The sequence below is a fragment of the Olea europaea genome, unplaced genomic scaffold (genome assembly GCF_002742605.1).
Source record: "Olea europaea var. sylvestris unplaced genomic scaffold, O_europaea_v1 scaffold800, whole genome shotgun sequence".
NCBI classification, from domain to species: domain Eukaryota; kingdom Viridiplantae; phylum Streptophyta; class Magnoliopsida; order Lamiales; family Oleaceae; genus Olea; species Olea europaea.
This window is the reverse complement of record NW_019266435.1, coordinates 283,039-293,376: the sequence shown is the minus strand read 5'-3', so window position 1 is coordinate 293,376 and position 10,338 is coordinate 283,039.

Sequence of the window (10,338 nt, the reverse complement as noted above, 5' to 3'; positions counted from 1 at the left end):
TTAAACCTATTTTGTATTCAAATATTGTACAAATGTTATCCATATATCATCCACTCATTTTTATTTATTTATAATTTAAATCGATTATATTAACTTTTGTTGCTCTTATGACAAACTTTTTTTATTTACATAGTAAAGGGCTATTAACAATATTTATATTCTTAACAGTATTTATGTTATAAAAAAAAAAAAAAGTTGTATGAAAAAAAAGCAAGAATTTTTAAGGAAAATCGGAATACATGTCATATTATTTTCTATAGTCCATATTTGCAATAAATAGTTAAATACTTATTCCTCCTCCACGTGATAAGTGCTTTTGAAGAGTCCATCAGAACTTGTTTCTTTAACATATAAAATATCCATTCTTCGGTGCTAAGTGATAAATTCATTTTATACACTTATTCAGGCTTCTATTTTTATTTAATTACATTTAAATTGAGTTGTTCACTATTTGGAGTTTGATTCCGAGCAATTGAATATTAACTGAATTGCAATTGATTTATTGAAAATTAGGTAAATTCATAAGTTTGGAGATTTAAATTCGACATTTGAAAAGTTTTCGGACTAAATTATAAACTCTGTAAACTTGTATTGGAAAAAATAGTAATGATTAGGGGATGAAAACGACTCAATTTTGATGATTATGAAGGACTAAAAGTGCATGAGAAAAGTGCTCCAATTAAAAAAATATAATTACTTTCTTTTTCTTCTCAAAATCATTTTAGAAACTAATTTGAACAAGAATTTTGACCTAATTCTTATTCTATAAATACATTATAGCATATTATACAAGCCAAATAGGCCTCTTGGGACACAAAAGTCATAACAATTTTATGAAAAGAGAACCCCATGAGGAGAGAAAAATAAAGAAAAACAATCAATAAGCTCAGGTTTCAAAAATTTTTACAACAAGAAGGCGAATTCTTGGTATAAAATCTTAAGTTTTCCTCCTTTTCCTTAAAACACAGTGATGTAGTTTAATTCTTTTTCGTTTTATTCTCCTGCTGAGATGTGTAATTGATTAATTAATTAGGATGAAGGATAGTAGCCTAGTTTTGAACCTTAATTTTAATTATAACCTCCAATTGATGTTTTCAGTTATTTTTGTTTTCATTCTCAGTACGTTCGATTAGTTGGCCACAAATTCATTGATTAGTGAACAATAATTATGTCAAGAGGCAAATTATTTATTTAAATAGCTTAGTAAAAACTGCAATTTAGATAAAAGGTTATAGATACACTTTATGGTTGTCGCGTCTGTTAAATGAATCGTTGGTGATTCAATTTTCTTGATTACGGCTTATTCGTCACATAGAGATATGGTTGGTTGACTTAATTGGGTAGGATTGGTTTGAACTTGAGAGAAGTAAAACAATTATTTTAGAAGAATTCATCGAGGTACAAGTAATCAATTGTTATAAAATTGGTGATTGAAATTAAGGGGATAGCTATGAACTCGAGAATCTTGACACTTAAGCCATCATATAAAAACCATATCTTAATTGTTTATGCATATTTATACTATTCATGATGACAATTAAAATTATTTCAATTTTCCTCGATCGAAATGAAGTTAGAAATATTTGAATCAACTGTTAGATACTAGTACTCATGCATATGATAATACAAACTTCTAGATCCACTTTATTAATTGTTACGATTTGCACACTTACGGAATATAAAATCAATAGAATTATGGTAGGGGATGAAAAAGCATTTTCATTTTATCATGCTTATGTTGAGCAAAACATTTAATGCATGTCTTTATTTCATCAAAATCAAATATAAATTAAAGTAATATTATGTAGCTCAAAAAAGGTATTAATTACTATCAATGTCACTTAATTGACATCTAGAATGATGATACATCACAAAAATCATATCTTCTTCGAGTATCATGTAGCTTCATATAAATGATCATAAAATATAGGAGATGTCAATGAATTCCCTTTGCTATGTGAAATGTAAAAATAAATAAATAAAAATATCTACTTTTCATAATTTAGTTTAAAATGTCCAAATTGGCATGCAAAATATAATTTTTCTCCACTAAAAAAATGTTCATATTGATCTCTACTGTCACTACCATTACCACTATTACCTTGCACCCAAATAACTTTGCAACATCACCACGTCATCGCTGGAATTTACTTGTATGGTTTTTGTTTTTTTTTGTTTTTGCAATTTGGGAGGTGTAGATGGTTGTGATTGTGGTGGTTTTGTGATGGTTCATGTTTGTGTTTGTGTTCGTGGTGATTGGTTTTTGTGGTGGTATGTGACGACATTGTCGACAGTGGTGTTATGGTGCAAATTCATCGGTTTCTATGGTGATTTAGCTTTTGGAAGAGATGGTAAAAGGTAGCAGTGACATTGATGGTGGCAGGTGAATAGATAAGTTATAATACTAAAAAATTTATATTACAATGATCTACGTAATTTTCATGTGTTAGTAAGAGTGATGTTGGTGTTGATGTGTTGGCTTTTAAGTTATAATAAATTAAAAAAATTACTTGCAATATAATAATAATAATAATAATAATAATAATAATAATAATAATAATACATATTGTAACAACTTGTTATATGAAACTTCTTGGATTGATGGGGTGGCTGTTGGTGGTGATGGTGGGATAGTAGTGTAACAATTTTAAGTTGCTGTTTTGAAGAAATTAGATACCTTGTAACAATATTAACAATAGTCCTTATTTGATGTAAATTAAAATTTTATTAAAATTTCAAGTTAAAGTCAACAAATAATTTCAACCATCAATTTTATGGAATCGCAAATTTTCAACCACTTTAATGACAATTTACTAAAAACTTAAATTTTATCAACACCAAACTGAGGCATAGTGTAAGCTAAACTTATTGTAACTTATAATATATAGGGTCTCATTCGCTGTGAGTAATTTATATACAAGTCAAAAAGTTACATACAGGGTAATAAAAATAAAAGATTTGAAGCCTTAATAATTTATGAAATAATTTTCATTCATATAATTTTTGAAATTGAACCTGAAATTCATGATTGTGCAATTAACCATGTTTGATTGCGCTCTCGTTGTGCACTTTATAACTTTCTACTAATTGCTCTCTCCCTCTCGACTAATTCTTGTACCAGAAGGACGATGATACTCACCTCTTTGCCTTTTCCAAGTATTAGGAAATTGCTCATGATATCCTTCAAAATATCCACCTCGATGATTTCTCAGGTCGTCCCAAGAGAAAGAAGCATTGTTCATGACTTCATGTGACTCTTCCTTTCCAACTTTTAAATTCGTCAAGAAGGTTAAGGTATGAAATTTGGTCATAACACTTACATAAATTTACTTGAAAAGTAAACGATTTAGTTAGCAAACATTAGAGTTTTGAAACTCTTTTAAAAGGTGCCATGAATTTGCTAAGAAAATAAATGCATCATATATTTTAACAAACATAAGTTATGTAATGTAAAAGTTAAAAGGTGTAGTGTACATAATACGAGAGTGACTCCTACAAAACTATAAAATTCGAACGAAGGTATTGTTGGGCTGTTTTTGCATAATCTTGAGTGGAACTTGTTCCTTCATTTTGAAGCTTAAAATGGATTCGTGTTTTCTTCCGTAAGAGTATCAAAATCATATAATTACTTGTCAAAAATGATTCTTTAATGAAATGAGTGCAAATCACGAACCAAATTAACAACTCAAGCCATTAATCTTATGTGCAAGTGTTAGGGTTGGGCAAATCTCCCGAACCAAACCGAACCCGACGGTTCTTGTCAAATTAAATACCCGAACGGATATCTGAATTGAGAACCGACGGGTATGGACCAAGAACCGAATATTTCTAATTTTTTATATATTGAGTAAATCAAATTATTTTAATTTTAATCTTTTCTAAACAAATTAACAATTTCTAAATCCAATTTTTTTGTCCAATAATTTGTTTCATTTCTAATTTTTTAATTTTTGGCCCAATTACCCATTTTATTGTTTCATTTCTTAGCCCAACAAGATCCAATCCACTAAATAATTCCAAACACCTACACTAAAGTGCATAACGTTGTCTCGACTCTCGCACTTACTCTTGCAGCCTCGCTGACATTTCAAAACATATACAATCGTCGGTTGATGCTGTGACCTCCGATCAAAGTTGCGACCTCCGCCGACCAAAGCTTTGACCGTAGCGATCATTTGAACAAGATAGTCTATTAGTCTATGGCATTCCGAAATCATTGAATGTATCATTAGTTGTATTTATATAATGTTGTTATAAATGTTAAAAAATTTAATTATAGTACTGAACCGAACGGAATCGAACCCGAACGGTTCTATAATTATATTTGGACCCAACGGTTCCATTTACTAGATACCCAAAAATTTTGGTTCGGTTCGGTTCTCTTTCCCTAGCAAGTGTGACATGCACACACGAATGTCACACTGAAATTGACTTTTTAGAAAGGTTCACGTTTTGTCTTTGTTTTTTATATTTTGTTCTTTCAACTATCTTTCCAACTCCTAAAACTTCTTGTAACTCTTGTGTTTATTGCATTTGTAAATAGAAAAATTAAATAGCCGAATTATAAATGTGTAAATGGTTGTAGTACGTGTAAACATCGATCTGTGAAGTCGCTCATTAGAACTTATTATACAATCGATTTTTCCTCATTCCAAACACATGAAAAAAAATTTGCATATTCTTTCGGTCTCTTTTTGCTTAGAATTTTCTACTTTCTGTCACGAATTTTGGTGATAATTTTGACCAAATTCAGTTCGTCGGTGTAAAAATTTAAATGCTCAATTTTTACTAATTTCTCCATTATATCCGGTTAGACATGCGTTTAAACAAAACCTTAAGCACTTACAGTGATATGAAGAATCTTTTTTTAGGACACCGTGTAATACATTGACTTGATTTGCAAATATGTTCGCTCTTTATTGATTAAATTTTTTTTTTCCAATTCTTGAATTTTATTTTGTTCTTCCTGTAATAAATAAAATAGATTATTATATTTTGATAAATTATTCTAACAAACTATACCTCAATTGTCCAGTTCTGTTGTGATCCGGATTGTGACTAAATTATCAAGTTATGTTGTGACTTAGACAGTGGCTTAAATAACTAGACCTGTTGTATTTGTCCTGATCAATCATGGAGGAAAACAACAAAAGATCTTGTTTTATATAACTATCTTGAATCTTACAACGTTCTTGTCTGAGAATGCTCCGAAACCTAATGAAGGTGAGGAGGATGTCCAAGCTATTAGAGGACTTAATGCTTGAAAATAATCTAATTTCTTGTGCCATGACTATATCATGAAAGGTTTTGATGATTCGCTAAGCAAAGTGTATAGTACTTAGCTAAGGAGTTGTGAGAGTATTTAGATCTAAAATATAAAATTGAGGATGATGGGACTAATAAATTTGTTGTTGGTCGATTCTTAGATTATAACATTGTGGACTAAAATTTGTGATCAATCAAGTACGAGAACTCCAAGTGATTCTACATGAGATTTATGTCGAATGAATGATTTTCAATGGAACTTTTTAAGTGGCTACTATTGAAAAGTTACTTCCAACATGGAATGATTTAAAAAATTACCTCAAGCATTGGCGAAACGAATGAATATTGATGAATTGATGGTTAGACTTCAAATTGAAAAAGACAATAGAAATTTGGAAAAGAAGACGTTCAATCCTGTTGTGACTAAAGATAATATTGTGGAGCATTGTCAAACTTCTAAGATCTACAAGAACAAGTTAAGCTATCTGGTGGCAAAGGGACTAAGTTAAGACAAAAGGGTAAAATTTCTAACAAGAAGTTTTAAGAAAAATACTTCAACTATGACAAAGAATGCCATAAATCTTTTAAGTGTAGATTGTCAAAGAAGAACAATAAGAAAGAAATGAATTTGGTTAATCACATGGAACATGATGTGTCTTAAATGAACTTCGTAGCCATCATTTTTGAAGTGAACTTGATAGATTCAAACCCAAAAAAAGTGGTAGAATGGGACCAGTGCTATAAGACATGTTTGCTTTGAGTTATTCAGTTCGTTCGAAGCAACCGAGAATGGAGAGAAGTTGTTTATGAAAATTTAAAAACTTCTGAAATCATAGGTCAATGAAATGTAGTTACAAAGATGACTTGTGAGAAAGAGCTCACTCTTAATAATTTGTTGTATGTGTCGAAAATTTGCAAGAACATAGTGTCTGAATTGCTTCTAGATATTTGCTGGTAAGGGTTATGCAAGTTATGGGTTATTAAAACTTAATGTAATGGTTGTTGATTGAAAATGAATAAAGCTAATTCTTCTATTTGTTTGAATCATCCAATTTATGGCATGATAGACTAGAACATGTTAATTATAAAACTTTATATAGATTAATTAACTTGAATTGTAAACCCGCATTTCATATTGATTCTAAGTATAAGTGTAAACCTTGAGTTGAGGCAAATTGTCAAGGTTATCATTTCAATCGATTGAAAGAAATACTGAGCCACTAAATTTAGTTTACGGTGACATATGTGATTTAAAATCAGTACAACAATAGATAGGAATAAAAACTTCATTACTTTTATCAAAGATAGCACAAAACATTTGTATGTATATCAGTACAGATTCATAAAGGAAGCAAGCTTATCTAAATGGATACATGAAACTACGATTAAAAATAGATAGGACTAAGGACTAGAAGAGCAATTTGAGGTTGAACTAAGACATAGCAAAAGAAAGAAGACAGAAAAAATTTTGCAGTCTTGATTTTTTGATACATATGCTAGAAAGTAAACCTTGAAACTTCCAAGAAGCTACAAACTCTTCAGAAGCATCTTAGTAGAAAGAGGCTATTAAAAGTGAATAGATTACATTTTGCAAAATCATGCTTGGGAGTTGTGGATCTTCCTCAGGGATTCAAACTACTAGGTTACAAATAAATTTTCAAGATAAAAATAAAAGTAGATGGAACCATCGAGGAGGTTAAAGCTAGATTAGCAATAAAAGGTTCAGGCAATGAGAAGGTCTTAATTTACTTAGATACGTATTTTTCAGTAATGAGAATAACATCTACTAGGATAATATTGCGATTAAAACTCTGCGAAATCTTAAAGTACGTCAAATAGATGTTAAAATTGCATTTTCATAGAGGTTCAAAAGAAGAATTCTGCATAGAACACCCTAAGGGCTTTTCAACACGAGAACATGAAAAAAAAAGTTTATAAATTGGTGAAGTTATTATATAGCTTGGAAACCACTAGACAAATGTATTTACGTCCAAGACATCAAAAATGGTTATGTTATTTTATGTCTTTACATTGATGACATGCGTTGGTAGCAACGCTAAGATAATTAAACTTACTAAAAATATGTTAAATTTAAGATTTGAAAAGAAAGATTGAGTTTAGCTGATGTTATATTTAGAGTTAAAATTTTAAGAATATTAGTTGGACTGGTTCTAATTCAGTCACATTATGTAGACAAAATTATTGAAAAGTTTAACAATGATGATTTCGATATATCTAGAACACTGATATATACATGTCAGCATCTATCTAAAAATAAAGGTAAAAGTGCCTCTCAAGTGAAGTACTCTAAAATTATTTGAAATGAAATGTACTTAATAAATTGTACAATACCAAAAAGAGCTTATGAAGTTAGTAACATTACTAAGGTACTTAAGAGATACTCGTAACTATGGACTACACTATACCATATATTCAATAATCATAAAATGATATAGTGATGCTAATGAGTATCTAGTATAAAAGTCTTAAAGTCTACAAATGAATTTGTGTTCACATTGGGAGATTTAACTATATCATGGAAACCATCTAAACAAACAATTATAGCCAAATCCACTATGAAATCTGAGTTTATAGCCCTGGGCAAATTAGTGAAGAGGCTAAGTGGCTACACAACTTCTAAAAGGATATTCCAATGTGGCCATAGCCGGTGCAATCAATATGCACACATTGACATCTACGAATTGGAAGGGTGCAAAGCAACATGCATAATAGTAAATATAAACATATACCTCGTAAATATAATACTTTAAGACAACTAGTCTCAACTAAAATTATCTCTATTGACTATATGATGAAAAGGATAACATTACGAATTCGCTAACCAAATGATTAATAATGTGTTTGTTTAAAAGTCATCAAAAGAAATGAGATTGTTGAAAAATGGCTTGTGTATGATCTATTTTGGCATAATTTTGAGTGGGACCCATTCTTCTATTTTTTAAGATCAAAGTGGATTACTGTTCTTCTACGTGAGAATAGCAAAATCTATATTTACTTGCCAAAATAATGTTCGTATAAATAAAAAATTGGAGTTCAAAGTGTACTAATTGAAAAAGTTTGTGTTGAAGGGGGAAAAAAACAAAGCTTGTCTCACATGGAAAAATGAATAAGACAATAACTAGTTTTTATATAACCACACTTCTGTTTAATTACGTGTATTTTAGATTATCTTTCTATGTACACGCCTAGGAGTGCAAATGATATGATAGATCACCACCTTGGGCAATTGAACTTGTATGCAGTCGTGACTTACATGAATGTCAAACCAAAATTGGCCACTTAAAAAGGTTCTCGTTTTTCCTTTATTTCCTATAATTTTTAATTTTTTTATTCAACTTACTTTCCAATTCCTAAAATTTCTTGAAACTCTTATGTTTATTGCCTACGTTAATGGGAAAACTAAAAAGCAGGATTATGAAAGTGTCAACAGTTGTAACACATGTAACTGACGAACTCTTTAAGTCACTTATCAGAGCTTGTTACATAGTTGGTTTTTCCTTAATCCAGATATATGAAATTCCCATCTTCTTTTCAATTTCACTCTGCTCAGAATTTTTCACTTTGTGTCAAGAGGTTTTGTGATAGTTCGAATCTAATTCAGCTCTTCGGTATAGAAACTTAAGTACTCAGTTCTACTGGTTTCTCCGTAATATCCTAGAAAATAGGAGTTCAAACAAAACTTCAAGCACTTATAATGAGGGAGTGAGATTGTTTTAAAGATACTGTGTAATACACTTATCTCGATTTGCAAGTCTCTCTATTTAGCAATTAAAATAGTTTTGTAGCTTTTTATTTCCCATTTTGTTCTTCCTGTAATCAATCAAATAGACTACTATATCTGTAACGTTATTCTCATAAATATGACCTCTTGATTTTCTATACGTCTCATATCTACGCAATCTGTACGATCCTTACTACTAATAAATACATGTGTCAATACTACAATCCTTAAATATATTCATGTGTCAGTATGTGTACAATATTGTAATGAGTAATACTATTTGCAATCGCTTACTTCCATAATTGTCTTCCGTGACATTCATGTGACAATTAGTGATTTGATGCATTAATGTAATAGTTTTTTTACTTCCTTATGCATCAAATTATTAATGGCCACATGAATATCACGTAAGATGATTACGATAGTGAGCAACTGCAAATTGTATTGTTGAATTGTAATGCTCTCAATAAAAGATGAGTGGAATACAAAATAATTATTTGAATTGATAATATATTTTAGTTGTAGAATTTTCATTTAAACAAGTCAGTCTAAAAGTCAAAATTGTCATCCCTGATCATGAGAAACACGTGTGAGGCAAGTGCAAGTTCACCAGTTTGCAATGTGCAAAGCACAATCGCCGCCTTTATAGATGCATGAATTATTGCTTACCAAAGATTATAAAAGTCAAATATTACATTGGGTCAAATTTACCATGAACAAACACCCTTTCTCTTCCTATTCCCATTTAGCTAATATGTATTATGAGCGATTCCTTAAGTGATGACTTTCTTTTTTCATTTTTCTTTACAATCATTACCAATTTTATTTAACAAATGTGACATTAATTTAAAATGTAAACTATCGACCCGATTTTCAGAGATTCCATTTCGATCCAAATTCCAAAATTTACATCTTTTTTTCTATATGAAACGAGTTCTACCTTTTTCCAACAGATGGAACATCAATATCGATAAAGAAATCTAATCAAGTTGGAACCTCTAATATCGCAAGAATCCTTAATTAGAATGAAATGTAATTAACTTTTTAGAAATGCAATTTGTACATTATTATATACACAATAGTGTGCATATAGATAGTATGAAAGAGAGAGAAAGATTATAATAACTGAATTTATTTTCTTTTAATTGTTCTATTTTCCGTTCTCTCTTTCATACAATTCATCTGTACACCATTATATACGTAATAATATACAAATATCATTACTTTTTATGTTGTAGTAACTCACACAAATGTGCTAAGGCCGGCATTTGCTTCAAGATTTAGTCAACACAAAAGTTTTATAGAGTTACATAAATTGAATATTCTAGATG